The sequence below is a fragment of the Heloderma suspectum genome, chromosome 12, assembly GCF_057233095.1.
Source record: "Heloderma suspectum isolate Gila_16-S chromosome 12, 16-S_ref, whole genome shotgun sequence".
Taxonomy (NCBI): domain Eukaryota; kingdom Metazoa; phylum Chordata; class Lepidosauria; order Squamata; family Helodermatidae; genus Heloderma; species Heloderma suspectum.
Window position 1 is genome coordinate 8,250,119 of NC_139469.1, and position 17,267 is coordinate 8,267,385.

Here is a 17,267-nt window from a genome sequence, read left to right on the forward strand (position 1 = left end):
TGATACAATGGTAAATGTGATGCCCCCTTGCCCCCAGTTCTGCAAGGTTATACCTGCATATCTCCTCATTTAAGAACAAGCACACCCTGACTACACCTCTGCCCCACAAAATCCTCTCCCTCCCCAATTTGTCTACATGTCCTAGCTTCTCCTATTGGTCATTTTTCAGTTGCTAGCTTTTCTGAGCAGGAGGAACTCTGCACATGCTTACAGGGCACATTACATTAGATGCCAGCATTTGGGCGGGGGGGGGGGAGATAGCAATGCAACAGAGATTACAAGTACTTGGAAGTCAGGAGTGCCACTAAGTCCTTAGCTTTTGTCGTGGGGAGTAGATGCCTCCATGGTGCTCTGGCAACCTTCAGGAAAAGACTGGAGTATTCTACAGCAGTTTTGTGATTCTGGGTTTTTTTATTGTTGTCAATACTAATTACTTCCTTCTTATTTGACTAGTCATTTGACTAAGCTTTTCTTTTTCACCAGTCAAATTCTAACCCTAATACAATTTGGATCAAATGGTACCCAATGCCCAATATATTTCTGTTCACAGTAGACCAAGCCATCAAAGCAATAGTTGCTGCAGAACTGGTGAGAAACACTAGGACAATCTGTATGGGATATGAATGAACAATGTTATATATGGAAGCCTTCACAAAGCTTCCTAGTTTGGTATCCCCCAGCAAAGACTGACTCGGCAGTTCTGTCACCGTAATATACGACAGGCCATGATAGCTTCAGAGAGTTTGTTGAAATGGGAGGCTATTTCTATGAAAAAGTTCATTGACCCCTACTGTTGCAAACTGCAAAATGCTTCCACACTGTGTAGGAGTGCAATACAAAATATTTTTAAAAACAAGGTTTAAACATTTAAGATGAAAGCTGTTAAGTTTATTGTCATATTTTGAAATCTTTAAAAATAGTACTTCCAGTATGAACTCAGACATGGCACCTGCAGTTAATGCTTTCACTCGTGAGAACAGTACTTACAATTTCTGTTGGTACAATCAGTTAACATCTACTGTTCAGCTTCCTTCTATCTGTAGAGGCTTTAATTAAGCACACTTATTCAGATTTCAAACACCCATAGTTTTAAGTGCAAAGCAAGTTTGAATAAACAGAGTTGACTATAAGGTTTTAACTAAGCATATTTCTTTTAATGACTGGACTTTTATCCAGGTTTTATATGCATTATTATTTTTTTGCTCTCCCCCAGCTTTCCTGCTCTTGGTAAGCAGAGAGAAAGGGAGCCCAATCATAGCACTCTTAGTAGCAACCTCTGTCCATTATGGCATTTTCTAAAATGGAGGTATGTCTGCTAAAACCACATAAGAATCACAGCAGAAAACATTGTCCTACCCATTTTTACAACTTTACAATGTGGTATTGACTATTCGGGAGTTCTTTCATCACCCCCTCTCAATTAGCATCAACGTCAGAATTTGTTCACACAATCAAGGAGCGTATCTCAGTAATTGTCTTCCTCAGGATAAAGGATTTAAAATAAGTTTCAAATGTAAGATTTAGCAGGAAAAGATCCACATCTCCACATATTAACAGAAGACTCCAACTGATTTGTGCTAAATGATTTACAGCTGTTAGCTTCAGTTGGGTGGAAGAATTGTACCATCCCCAGTACAAGGGCAGCTAATTAAAAATGTCTTCAAGTAACTATTATCAAGTTGGGCTCTTTCTAGCATAGCTTCCCTAATGTAAACACTAAGCTTGAATGCCTATTACTTCATCTTCATACAACGTAATCCTTCAGACAAATTGTTCAAAGAGCATGCTTTCAGTACAAAGCACAGCGTACAATTATTAAACCTAGTAAAAGGAAGCTATGAATCCAGGTTATGCAGTTAGGATTCTGTTTCACTGAACTGCAACCAAACACTTAAAACCCTGTTCTCATTCCCATGTATTGTTTGGTTTCCACCCACTGTCAGTGTTAGGATTCACTGCATTAGTTGGGACTTTCCATGCTGGAGAAAAACAAAAGGTGAACGGCAGAGGCAAAATGCAATTCTAAATTGATGCTATTTTGTAAAATTCTATTCAATGTCACTTATGCGAGTTTCCATTCTGGATGAAATGGGTTACCAGCATGAAAAATCTTACAAATGTGAAAGGTTAATCACATTATTATATTAAACTCCAAGTTTACACTCCCAGAGCAGCCTTCTTTATTGAAATAAAGACAAATTGAAACTAACTACTGAACAATATTTTCCATTACATCTGTACTTTTTGCCCTGTTTGCAGAATAGCATTTAACTCAAGAGGTGGTAAAATAGACCAGCAATGACAAGGAAACTATTGACACTTTTGCCATATTGTGCTAGCTGTGCCCATTGCCACTTTCCAGTTGCCTCTCAAACTGGATTGAAAATATGCATGTAGCATCCCAGCCCACACAAGCCAGTTATGACCTTTCACCTGCTTAGGCTCCAGGACTCTAAAGGTCTTTTAACTCATTCAGTTGCAGTCTCACTACACTCAGGCAGCTTTCATATAGTTTTTTTTTTAAAAAAAAAATCACACAGCTGTGCATCACACAGCTGCAGCTCCTGCCTGAAAGATTTTCTGCACTGAGGAATGAGATCATAATAGTTTCCTATCAGAACCATGGAACGCACAATACCCGTTCTCTTAATTTACAAGCGTTTCTTCTGTGGTGCTCACTCCCATGGAATGGCTGCATTTTTCGTCCCACCCCCTCCCCAAATGCTTTCCAAGATGTGGTAAAGAAAAGTATAACTTCCAGGTGGTCATTTTCCTTTTAAGACAAATAGCAACATCACATTTCTCCTTCATTAATTAAAATACCAGAAATAGCACTTATGAGAGTTACAAAACCATTTAAATACAGCACAACCCCTCCATCAGTAGTTTTGAAACTCTCTACTGAATACACCAAATAAGGGATGACAGGTTTTCAAGACTTAGCTGTTGTCCCATTCTTGACCAAAAAGTAACCATTGCTGGTACTCTGGCAACCACCTAGAACTTGCCTGTATGGTCAATTTGCTAATTTAGAAGTTCCATGTAGTACAGAATTGCTGTTCACATTCACAGAAGTATCTTAGGGCTGTGGGCGGTGGTGGACATTCTCCCCATCTCCAGTGCTTGTATAAGTGACCACTAACGCTTAGGATCATAGGAAGCTGCCTTATACTGAGTCAGACCCTTGGTTCCTCCAGCCCAGCACCATCAACATTGACTGGCAGTGGCTCTTGAGGGTTGCAGGTAGGAACCCTCTTTCTTTACCCTACCTGGAGAACCCAGGGATCGAATCTGGGACCTTCTGCAGGCAAAGCAGGTGCTCTATCACACTGAGCTATGGCCCTTCCCATTAATAAAAGGGTAGTAAAGTGCTGCATTCAATATGCCAACAAATCTGGAACACTCAACAGTGGCCGCAAGACTGGAAAAGGTCAGTTTACATTCCAATTCCAAAGAAGGGCAACGCCAAAGAGTGTTCAAACTACCGCACAATTGCGCTCATTTCACATGCCAGCAAAGTGATGCTCAAAATCCTACAAGCTAGGCTTCAGCAGTATGCGAACCGAGAACTACCGGAAGTACAAATGGGTTTAGAAGAGGCAGAGGAACTAGAGATCAAATCGCCAACATTCGCTGCATCATGGAGAAAGCAAGAGAATTCCAGAAAAACGTTTATTTCTGCTTCACTGACTACGCTAAAGCCTTTGATTGTGTGGATCACAACAAACTGTGGCAAATTCTTAAAGTGATGGGAGTACCAGACCACCTTACCTGTCTCCTGAGAAACTTGTACGAGGGTCAAGAAGCAACAGTAAGAACCAGACATGGAACAACCGATTGGTTCAAAATTGGGAAAGGAGTACGACAAGGCTGCATATTGTCACCCTGCTTATTTAACTTATATGCAGAGTACATCATGAGAAACGCCGGGTTGGATGAATCAGAGGTCGGAATTAAGATTGCTGGGAGAATTATCAACAACCTCCGATATGCAGACGATACCACCCTAATGGCAGAAAGCGAAGAGGATCTCAAGAGCCTCTTGTTGAGGGTGAAAGAGGAGAGTGCAAAAGCTGGTTTGAAACTCAACATTAAAAAAACGAAGATCATGGCATCTGGCCCCATCACTTCCTGGCATATAGAAGGGGAAGAAATGGAAGCAGTGACAGATTTTACTTTCTTGGGCTCCAAGATCACCGCAGACGGTGACTGTAGCCATGAAATTAAAAGACGCTTGCTCCTTGGGAGGAAAGCTATGGCCAACCTAGACAGCATAGTAAGAAGCAGAGACATCACCTTGCCAACAAAGGTCCGTCTAATCAAAGCTATGGTTTTCCCAGTAGTAATGTATGGCTGTGAGAGCTGGACTATAAGGAAGGCTGAGCGCCGAAGAATTGATGCTTTCGAACTGTGGTGCTGGAGAAGACTCTTACGAGTCCCCTGGACTGCAAGGAGGTCAAATCAGTCCATCCTAAAGGAAATCAACCCTGAGTGCTCATTGGAAGGACAGATAATGAAGCTGAAGCTCAAATATTTTGGCCACCTAATGCGAAGAGAAAACTCCCTGGAAAAGACCCTGATGCTGGGAAAGACTGAAGGCAAAAGGAGAAGGGGACGACAGAGGATGAGATGGCTAGATAGCATCACGGATGCAACGAATATGAACTTGAGCACGCTCCGGGAGAGAGCGCAGGACAGGAAGGCCTGGCGTGCTATGGTCCATGGGGTCACGAAGAGTCGGACACGACTGAACGACTGAACAACAACAACAAAGTATGCAGACCTTTTAAAATGAAAGTATTGTTGGCAGCTTTCTATGGCCATGCCCTTGCAAAACGATGTACACAATACAGAAGATGTGTAAACAAAAATTTGATACATCACATCAGTATAACTTACTACGAAACACATTGGTATCCTAAGTCCAAACTTCTTTTTCTCTAAAAACATGAATATCTATCTGCATGATAATCTCATGGCAGGTTATTTATTCCCAGGCGACAAGGACATCACCAACATTGGTACTAAATATCAAATAAACACAACAAATATTTCCATATACACCCAGTTCCCCCTTTTAATATGCTGACAAATTTACCTTTGTTTTTTACATATCTTCCCAATCAGTTGAGATGCTACGTTATTTCTACCAAAACTATACATCACATTAGACTAGAATATGGGTAGAAAGCACTGGGCATTTGGAACACTGGAGCATATAGGCCATATATTTAGTGCTGGGCAGGGACCAGGGTTCATTGGTTAATGGGTATGACACAGTACCCAGGATGTATGATCTACTATGATTTTTAGAGTACCAGTAGAAATTCTTCACCCTACTTGCACAGTAGAGGACTTAGGGAGCAATCCTATGGCCCCCAGAAACCATCTGAGGGGCCACAGGATACTTCAGATTCCCAGCTCCAAGGTCAGAGACAGTAATCCAACCTTGGAGGAGAGAATCGGAGCTCCGATACCCCTCCATGTCCCCCTTGCAGCCGGCACAGAAAGAAACACATTGGCTGCTCTCTGAGGTCAAGAACTCAACCTTGGAGAAGGGTGCATTTCGGTGGGAGGGGAGGAGACTGGAGAAACCAGGATATGAGCTAATATTGTCTGTTTTGCTCTTTTAGGTTGCCTGCTCCATGCACATGGCTTCTGGCCCTTATGAGTCTTACACATACGAAATTAAAGCCAAGCATCCTAAATAGTACAACATATTTCATCATTTATCCCCAGCTGAGTAGTGTAAAGCTCAAGATTTCTATATTGCACTAAAGTGACAGGTACGGGAACAAAAGAAACTGTACTTTATTTAGCCTACCAGAATTTAAGCAATCTGCTTAATGACCAGGTCTTCGTATTTGCAGCTACAGTTATATTTGCAAACTATAAGACAATTCTCTGGCTCCAAGTAAATCCAATGAAAGTTAGAAGAGACTTAGCGGGTTGTCTTAATGCAAGCACAGAAATGACAGTGGAACCTTGGAGGTGCAAACTGATCTGAGATACTCACTGAAAAAGCTCCAAACATGCATGCTCAGAACTGTACTCGATATGTAACAGTGCACTGGAATTGAATAATCACACACAAAATTATTTTTAATTGTTATAGTTTATAGTGTTCACACTTTAACCTGTAATTTTAATGCTAGAAACAACCTCAGAGTAGTTCCCTGCTCTAGTAAAAGATCAAAAGTAAGTAGAATTTTTAGCACCCAAAGCATGCGTTAAGCTCTCTGAAGTCAGAGGTTCCAGGCCTCTGTTCTAGTGGAAAACACAAATACAGCATCCAATAAAAGCTAACAAACACACTTGCCCAAAAAACAACTCTTTCAATCCCACTTTTAAACATCAAGGTCCTGAATATGGTGGCCCTCACTAGGCAACTGGTTCATAATTTAGGGACTACTACTGAGAAAGAGCTCTCTGCGGTAGCCACCAACAAGACAGAAGCACCAGAAGATTATCTGTGTTAGATAAGGGTTATCCTCCCTTAAGATATGAATTGTAGTTGAGTAAGGAAGCTATAGACTGCAAATGTCTGCAAAAAATGTAATTTTTGTGAACCGCCCAGAGAGCTTCAGCTATGGAGCGGTATAGAAATATAAGAAATGAAATGTCAACTTGTTCATCTTTTAACTAAAACATCAACCTCATTATATCAGAAGATTGGAAGATATAATGTGGCACCTTAAAAAGAAAGACACAGGGACAACTGAGGGCTGTATTGATCTTTCAGACTAAATTCTGTCCCAAGAACACTGGAAGAAAGCGTTGTAATACCCCCGCCCCCCCACTGAAGGGAGGGTAGATTTTATAAAAGGAGAACTGTTGTTCTGGAAAAGTTCATGGTCCACTGAATGTCTTCAAGGATCGTTTTTCAACATTGGTAAGTACAGAGAGCTTCGGCTATTGGGCCGTATAGAAATAAATAAATAAATACTTAGAACTATGAATGCTAAAAACTAGTTAGAGGTAAATGGTTATTTACTAGGAAGAAAGCAGCATCTACTGCTAAATGGTGATGGCATGCATTAGCCTCTGTCACAGCATAGTCAGCTGGCCATATCTTCCTCTATATCCCATAAAGAAACTGAGATGAGGAGTACAAGACCACCTACTTGGAATAAGATAGTGACCTGGTTTGCACAACATGACAACCCACTGTGGCTTAATTTACCGGGGGGGGGGGAGGGGTGCTGTTGTGTCACACCCAGCTCACAGAGAACATTACAGCATATCGGAATACACCTGTCAAGAAGTCAACCAGATTTCAGCTCTTACGCTGATGACAACTGAAGGTCAAACAATCACCAGCTAATCACGAAATTAATCTACATACAAGTCCAAGGAAGTGAAGCAAACCAGCTTTTGAGGTTCTCTACATGAAGAGGACACTTCTCAAAAGACTTAGCCCAAGCATAAAAGATAATTTTGCTATCTTAAACACAATGGAACTAGGAACTCACAACATTACCCCAGGTTACCTCCTGTAGCTGGTTCTCAAGTCTGCCTGTATCTGTTCAGGTGAAGTTCAGTTTTAAGAAACTTGCAGAACTTTTCTTAGATATGGACAACCCAAAAGTTATTTGAAGTCCCTTGCTTCCCAAATCTTAAGATAGCTGAGAGGTTACTGGCCCCAAGCAGATCAAGATTTCATGCTTTTTAGACATGCTTGCATATTACTTTACATATAATGCAGTTCCAAGAGGCTGTGTGGATTATACTTATTCAAAGCTCATTTATATAACTTGGTCTAAAGATCAAATATCTAATCAGGCTTATGCAACTGCTGCAGGAAATCATGGCTCATCAGTTGATGTCCTTCTGTAAACCGCCCAGAGAGCTTCGGCTGTGGGGCAATATAGAAATGTAAATAATAATGATGATGATGATGATGGTGATGGTGGACATCTTATAGTATCGAAACTATAATAAAAGACAGAACTGCAGACAAATTATGCAAGAAAAGACGTAGTTGTGACTTGCCAGCATTAACACAACCTGTTCGCAGGTTGTGGGATTGTGGTCAAGAGGAAATGTGCATAAGATCTTTAGAAAATGGAAATTGCCAAAGCACATGCTGGGAGTTGTAGGCCTTTTATCCCATCTAAACATGCATAGGATTGCACCCTTAATCCATTAAGGCTGCAATGCTCAACACACTTACTGGGGAGTCAGGCCCATTGAACATAGGTGTATGTACTTCCAAACAAACATACACAGAATTTCACTGCATGAGTCATACTGCAAGGATTTTCTTGGGCCTTGCAATTTACATTTGGGTACAATATGGGGTATGGGGAGTTCAGAGTTTAAGGGGTTAATGTTAAGGTGCAACAAGGCAAGTAGGGAAGATGGCTATCTTAGGAGCTTGCTAGAGTTTAGAGGGGTAACAGGATTAGGGGTTTAATTGATACCATGTACGCTATTAGGTGGGGTTGCATATCTCTCTCTAAGGATGAGGTGGCTATGAGTAAAAGGTTGTCAAAGGGCAACTGGTTTGAAGGAAAAGAAGTAAAGAGGAGTTGTTTACCCCCCAAAGTATCTCAGTTCCCCTCTTCTGTGGGGAAATAAGATGCAGCAGAGATTGGAGGGGGTATCTGGGAAATGTGTCATGAGATGGGACGCATGAGATGATGTGGACCAATAGATGTAAAGATTTTGGAGTACGTATTAGGAAGGAGGTCACCAAGATTGAACGAGTATTTACGTTCACAAGTGTGAGAGGTAGGATGTGTGAGTATGCCTTATCTTTGCTTTGTTGCTGAGTGGAAGGTTTGTGTGCTTGTTAAACTTAATCTTTCTTTAATAAATGCATTTAACTTATGTCTTTATTCTAGTACTTATTTGTAGAATTTAAGTAGATCTGAGTGAATGTGAACACTATCTCAGTCCCCAAAGGAACCTCGCCTACAACATCACAGGGCCAAGCTGAGGCTGTTTAAAGTAGGTGAGCTTAGGTATCCAGTTCCAGGGATCCTAAAATGTCAGCCTCCGGTTTTTCCCTTACAATATGACCAAGTCAGTTGTGTTGCTCAGGTGACAACCCTACCATACATGTTTTATATATTTTTCTATACCAGGTGGGTATGTTGAACTAACAAAGCCTGTGTACTCCTAATACTAGTGCTTCTCATTTAAAAAACTACCCTGAAGCTTAGCCTTGATTAATAAACAAAACCATAGTTAGCCAATGAATATTTACTTAAGCCAAAGCAAAAATTATGTTTGGGAAGCCTTACCCACAAATGCTAGGGAAAAAAAACAACCCTAGACCACTGCCTGTTTGAAACGGAAAGTAAATTTTGGATTAGGGGCTTTCTTTCATCCTTTTGTAACTGTGCCCTGTAACAGAAAGATATGAGGGAGAAAAGACAACACCTTGATGTCAGAAGAGTTTCAGTAAAACAGGATAACAAACTAATTGACATTAAGTACTCCCGTTTACCAAAAACAACTAATGCCTTGCTGAATGAATGCATTTTATAATCCAATGTAATTGCTCAGATAGAGGAACACAATTTTGAAAGCTGGACACTTTCCAGGTGGATAAAAATTGATGGTTTAAAAAAATTAAATTTCTTAAAAAAATAAATGAGATGGATTTTATTTTGAAGTTCCATCTATAACAACTTAACCTCTCAAAAACTAACTGAATGTAAACATCTTCCCCTTCATGGATCACTGCCTTGTTGTGGCGAAGGGGCTTGCGTAACTCAGTGAAGCCATAAGCTATGCCGTGCAGGGCCACCCAAGACGGACAGGTCATGGCGGAGAGTTCTGACAAGATGTGGTCCACTGGAGAAGGAAATGGCAACCCACTCCAGTATTCTTGCCAAGAAAACCCCATGGAACGTAACACAAGGCTAAAAGATATGACGCCGGAAGATGAGCCCCTCAGGTCGGAAGGTGTCCAATATACTACTGGGGAAGAGCAGAGGGTATTTCCAAGTAGCACCAGAGTGAAGCGGCTGGGCCAAAGCCGAAAGGACACTCAGCTGTGGATGTGTCTGGTGGTGAAAAGAAAATCCGATGCTGTAAAGAACAATATTGTTTAGGAACCTGGAATGTCAGCTCAATGAATCAAGGTAAGCTGGAGGTGGTCAAACATGAGATGGCAAGACTGAACATCGACATCTTGGGAATCAGCCAACTAAAATGGACAGGCATGGGCAAATTTAATTCAGGTGACCATCATATCTACTATTGTGAGCAAGAATCCCTTAGAAGAAATGGAGTAGCACTCATAGTCAACAAAAGGGTGGGAAAAGCAGTACTGGGGTACAATCTCAAAAACGATAGAATGATCTCAGTAGGAATCCAAGGCAAACCATTCAACATCACAGTAATTCAAGTCTATGCCCCAACCACTGAGGCCGACGAAGCTGAGATTGATCGGTTCTATGAAGACCTACAACACTTTCTAGAACTAACACCAAAAAAAGATGTCCTCTTCATCATGGGGGATTGGAATGCTAAAGTAGGAAGTCAAGAAATCACCAGGATAACAGGCAGGCATGGCCTTGGTGCACAAAATGAAGCAGGACAAAAGCTAATAGAGTTTTGCCAAGAGAACATGCTGATCATAGCAAACACCCTTTTTCAACAGCACAAGAGACGACTCTACACATGGACATCACCAGATGGTCAAAATCGAAATCAGATTGATTATGTCCTTTGCAGCCAAAGATGGAGAAGCTCTATACAGTCAGTCAAAACAAGACCTGGAGCTGACTGTGGCTCAGATCATGAGCTTCTTGTTGCAAAATTTCGGTTTAAATTGAAGAACGTAGGGAAAACCACTAAACCATTCAGGTATGACCTAAATCATATCCCTTATGAATATACAGTGGAGGTGAGGAATAGATTTAAGGGATTAGACCTGATAGACAGAGTGCCTGAGGAACTATGGACGAAGGTCTGTAACATTGTTCAGGAGGCAGCAACTAAATCCATCCCAAAGAAAAAGAAATGCAAGAAAGCAAAGTGGCTGTCTGATGAGGTTTTACAAGTAGCTGAGGAAAGAAGAGAAGCGAAAAGCAAGGGAGAAAGGGGAAGATATATCCAACTGAATGCAGAGTTCCAGAGAATGGCAAGGAGAGACAAGAAGGCCTTCTTAAATCAACAATGCAAGGAAATCGAGGAAAACAACAGAATGGGAAAGACTAGAGATCTCTTCAAGAAAATCGGAGATCTCAAGGGAACGTTTTGTGCAAAGACGGGCATGATAAAGGACAAAGAAGGCAGGGACCTAACAGAAGCAGATGAGATTAAGAAGAGGTGGAAAGAATACACAGAAGAACTATACAGGAAAGATCTGAATGTCCCTGATAGCCATGATAGTGCGGTCACTGAACTTGAGCCGGACATCCTAGAGAGTGAAGTCAAGTGGGCCTTAGGAAGCATTACTAACAACAAAGCTGGCAGAGATGACAGTATTCCAGCTGAGCTATTTAAAATCCTAAAAGATGATGCTGTTAAAGTGCTGCACTCAATATGCCAACACATTTGGAACACTCAACAGTGGCCACAAGACTGGAAAAGGTCAGTTTACATTTCCAGTCCAAAGAAGGGCAACGCCAAAGCGTGTTCAAACTACCGCACAATTGCGCTCATTTCACATGCCAGCAAAGTGATGCTCAAAATCCTACAAGCTAGGCTTCAGCAGTATGCGAACCGAGAACTACCGGAAGTACAAATGGGTTTTCGAAGAGGCAGAGGAACTAGAGATCAAATCGCCAACATTCGCTGCATCATGGAGAAAGCAAGAGAATTCCAGAAAAACGTCTATTTCTGCTTCATTGACTATGCTAAAGCCTTTGATTGTGTGGATCACAACAAACTGTGGCAAATTCTTAAAGTGATGGGAGTACCAGACCACCTTACCTGTCTCCTGAGAAACCTGTACGAGGGTCAAGAAGCAACAGTAAGAACCAGACATGGAACAACCGAGTGGTTCAAAATTGGGAAAGGAGTACGACAAGGCTGCATATTGTCACCCTGCTTATTTAACTTATATGCAGAGTACATCATGAGAAACACCGGGTTGGATGAATCACAGGTCGGAATTAAGATTGCTGGGAGAATTATCAACAACCTCCGATATGCAGACGATACCACCCTAATGGCAGAAAGCGAAGAGGATCTCAAGAGCCTCTTGTTGAGGGTGAAAGAGGAGAGTGCAAAAGCTGGTTTGAAACTCAACATTAAAAAAACTAAGATCATGGCATCTGGCCCTATCACTTCCTGGCATATAGAAGGGGAAGAAATGGAAGCAGTGACAGATTTTACTTTCTTGGGCTCCAAGATCACCGCAGACGGTGACTGTAGCCATGAAATTAAAAGACGCTTGCTCCTTGGGAGGAAAGCTATGGCACACCTAGACAGCATAGTCAGAAGCAGAGACATCACCTTGCCGACAAAGGTCCGTCTAATCAAAGCTATGGTTTTCCCAGTAGTAATGTATGGCTGTGAGAGCTGGACTATAAGGAAGGCTGAGCGCCGAAGAATTGATGCTTTCGAACTATGGTGCTGGAGAAGACTCTTACGAGTCCCCTGGACTGCAAGGAGGTCCAATCAGTCCATCCTAAAGGAAATCAACCCTGAGTGCTCATTGGAAGGACAGATCCTGAAGCTGAAGCTCAAATATTTTGGCCACCTAATGCGAAGAGAAAACTCTCTGGAAAAGACCGTGATTCTGGGAAAGACTGAAGGCAAAAGGAGAAGGATGAGATGGCTAGATAGCATCACCTATGCAATGAATATGAACTTGAGCACGCTCCGGGAGAGAGCGCAGGACAGGAAGGCCTGGCGTGCTATGGTCCATGGGGTCACGAAGAGTCGGACACGACTGAACAACAACAACAACAACCCTGAGCTCTGCATTGTGTTTCATTCCAACATTGTTAATATTACTCTACCTCTACCATCAAAACAGCATAAACATTAATTTCCCATCTGATGGAAAAATACTATTTTGTTCTGTAACTACCATCCACCCTTTCCTTCTACAAAGTTCTGGACAGGTGACAACCTGACCCTATGCATATTTACGTAGAAGTGAGTTCCACTTTGCTCAATGGAACTTGCCTCAATTCTATGCACCCTTATTTGGAAACCTCAGCCTTCAAGTAAGCGATCTTGCTTAGTATACTTGCATGTGTACATACCTCATCTATAAGCAGACACAATTTTATAGTATAAAAAGCATGTGGGCTGCATGGTCAAAGGTTCTGAATTTTGCCATCAGGTTACATAAAAGCTTTATTTGGCTCCAAACCAATATATTCTAATTGTTAAAGCAATGAGATATAATGTGTGCTTGCTCAGGAAGAAAGAGTTTAGAAATCAGAAGCCAGATTTAAATTGGTATATTTTTCTTGGTGATTTAAATTGCTTTGATTTAAAGCAGTCCACCACTCACTTTTAAGTAATACTTTTATATAGGGCTACATATCTCCTCCCCCAATACTTTTTTTAAACACAAAAAGATTATAAATCCTTTTATGAGCTGTAGTCAAGGGGGAGCATTTATAAGATCTGTGAAGTACCAGAAAAAGTAACATTTTTTTAATGACAAATGGCCAACTGGCCATTCAATCCAACGTGGCTGTATTTTTATTGTAGGAAAAGCATCCATTCTCAAACCTTGGAGCATGTAACATATATCTTCCTTTCTTCATTAAAAATACCTATACTAGTTACTAATGGCAACTGTTAGTGTTATTAAACTTAATGAGGTAAATCAAAATGTATTTTGTCTAAATAGTCTACTGTACTGCTTGTCTAACCGAAACGCTTGCAGGTTTCGCACTTTAATGCTCAGGACAATATTGGCAAATGGTTCAGAGAGATACAAAAGCAGTAGTGTGGTCAGACAGGTGGTGGCATTTTTAAGAGCTCTTAAATAATTTAACAATAGATGTTCAGTTTTATATGTGCTCAAGGTAGTCCACATTTCAAAATTCTATTAATTAGCTGTCAATAAGGCATGTTTTAAGTGCACTGGGAAAATGTATTATAATTATCATTCATCAAGGAAAGAGGTCTCAAGTTGTGACTTATTTTATAAATGGAGGGCACAATCCTATTGGGATAGGCGACCAACTCTGAACTTGAGGCAACTGCCTATCCAATGTAAGGCAGGAGCACTGCAGAGGGGATCATCCCCTCTGCGCTTCAGCCACCCCACATTCATGACTAGACAGCTGATTTCAGCTGTCTAGCCGCAGGAAGTCAGAGGAGGTGGGTGGATGCTGGACAATGCATAGGAAGCGTTGGAATACCACTTCCACCCTCCCCACCTCGGCACACCCCCAGGAACGCCCTGTTTTCACCGCTCCGTGTTCCTCTTCTGAGTGCAGACCCATTCCGCACTGCCTACCCTACGAGGCAGCACAGGAGGGGGTGGAGGTTGGTTCCTGGGAACCAACCTATCCTATGGCCATCTAGCTGCTGACTAGCGGCCACAGGATTGCGACCTTAACCAGTTATCGCACCTTAAAAAAATCTAACAAAATCCAGTGAAAATGCTTACTTCACAGAGTATTCTGTCTATTGTTCCTTACTGCCATAAATAAAGAGGCAAACACCGAATTATACAAAGTCAGAGGATACCCATTTGCTTTTACAATACCAATACAAATTGCTTCCAGCATTATAGTTTACCATCATGGGAATGTTTCTGAGCCAGTGTGGGTAAGTGGTTACTGTTGGACTGGGATTTGGGAGATCTGGGTTCTAGTCTCTACTTGTCCATAAAGCTCACTTGGTGACTTTGGGCCAGTCACTGACTCTCAGCCTAACATACCTCACAGGGTTGTTGTGAGAATAAAATGCCAAGGAGTTAGATTATGTAAACCTCCTTGGGTTCCTCGGAGGGGAAAAAGGCGAGATATAAATGTAAAATAAAAATGACTACTATGAGACAAATTGTGACAAGAAAAGATGCTAGACCCCTATCTATTTGCATGTTACCCACAAGAATTCAGTGCTAGATCTGAGATTCTTCACCTTCCTGTATTCAACCCACTAATAACGGTATAAGCTGCTGTAAGAACAAGATCAATTCAAACCTGTAGCAAGGTGTACCACCTTCCTCACCATCCCCAGGATAAAAACTATCTCCTTTCCTTTTACACTTATTTCCTCTTCAGCTATTGAATCTTCATCACTTATTGCTTTTAATAGTCTAAACCATTCTTGCTCTTTTTAAATTATTCTTTCTAGTTTATACCACTCCTTCTCAAGATCTACCTGCAAATACCAACTATCCACCTTGTTGCTCATAGTGACCTCTTGGTTTTAGACACAATATGTCCATAATATGATTATGAGAACATCTATGATTGACCTGTAAAGCACTAATGTAGCCATATATACTTTATGCAGTAAGTCATGCTAATGTTGTAGTCCAGGCCATTTTTAGAGCACATTTCTATCCCTATTAACAAGAAGGGATGTATTTTGCCTAGGAATAACATTCAGTATGCTCTTGAGCATTATCACAAACATACAAATGCTACTGTGGTGATAGTGGTGGGAACCAAGTTTTGCAACACCTTAAATACTAACAAGCTAATTATGGCATAAGTATTTGTAGAAAAAAGCATTTGATGAAGTAGGCTCGAAAGCTCACACTAGAATGGATTTTTAAGTCTTGTAAACAGGCATGGTCCTCTTTTCTATGAAACAAACTAATATTGCTACTCCTTAGGCAAAATATGGCCACCAAAACCAATATTCTAGAATCTATCTGCTTGTAATATTTAGGACTATATACTCTGTGCCATGGAAAATCTGGATTCCTGTGTCTTAAAGCAAGTTTCTACCCCTGAGGGCTGGAGAGCAAAATCTGAAAACAAGTCTGTGCAGTTAGCAGGGCGTGTATAGCCTGCTCAGCTGTATTCTTCCAGTACTATTCCTTCCCTCCATCCTTATCACTACACATTTTATGATTATACAAGCCTTGCCATCTCAGCACAAGTTGCTGAATTGCATTTGTTCTGAATTCTAGAGGTTGGGGTGGGGGTAAAGAAAGGGACATACTGAGCCCACACAGTGTGTACTTTACAGATTTCTTCCCTCCTAGAGCCCTGGCAAAAGGTATTCATTTTCACCATCTGTGATTTTAGGAGAGATCTGTTAACACCTTGCTGTTACCTCACTTCGGGGGGGGGGGGAGTCAGCATAACACTACTATCGTTACTACCTTATTATGCATTGACAGCCCATCTCTTTGTATCCACACTGATACCATCCCCTGTGCCAGTTGCCTGGCTCTCCCCACTCCTACCTTACATGGCTGCTGCAAGGATTAAATGGAAATATGTGAAGCTTTCACACTGATTATGGAGGAAAGGCATCTTATAGTAAGCATTTTCTATGCCCTGACAACTAATCGCTCATATGCCCCCCTCCAGTTTGTGTATTTATTTTAAGAACACTCATATTTCACCTCTAGTTACAATTCAAATTGCTCAAAGCAACAAGGAATTCCACCTCCACACCTCCAGTTTCCCTCTCCTACCTTACAATGTTGTTATAAGTAAATGAGAGAATAAGAACCACTTATGTTGCCTTTCCTTAAAAATCAATGCACCTTAAACCCATCTCTCATGTCCTCCTAGCCATCAGATTCTCCCAAGCCCCTTCCACCTGTTGCTGGGCTCTAGCAGTCTCCTACCTGGTTGTTGAAACATTAACTGTGTATATGAAGCACCAATGCTACCTCAGCAATCCATGCTTACCAAGCACTGTGACAATTCCATTCCTACCCCATCCACTTCTTCTCCAGCTCTTGCCCTCTCCTACTTTGCAGGTCTTGTAAAGATAAACAAAATAGATTGGAGCCAGATTTAGTCACACTTAGTGGAGACCCACTGAAATCAATGGAACTTAAGTTGCTTGTGACTGAATCTCAGCCCCACAGATTTCAATGGGTCCACTCCAAGTATGACTAAATCTGCATCCAAGCCGGTGTATATTGAACACTTACATCAGCTGTAGGCAACTTGTAGGCCAAAACAGCTGGGGGACCACAACAGCCATCAGCCTTACCTACCATAGGTAATGTGAGGGATGATGGGAGTTGTTGGCCAAAACATCTGAAGGGCCACACGCTGCCCACCCTCGATTAGCATGGACGACTAAAGAAAAGCAGCATATGCAGTGTGTTTTATCATGCCCTGACAGCCCACCTTCCTCAAACGCCTCTTCCCTCAACCCTCTCCTACCTTACGGGGTTGTCGTAAAGTTTTAAC

General features: G+C 41.5%; 1 protein-coding gene across 1 annotated transcript in view; it reads right to left on the minus strand.

Annotated features, from left to right (window-relative positions):
- The window catches only part of GNA12 (G protein subunit alpha 12), a 42,844-nt gene that overhangs the window by 24,584 nt on the left and 993 nt on the right, over window positions 1-17,267 (minus strand). The gene's annotated exons all lie outside the window — the stretch shown is intronic.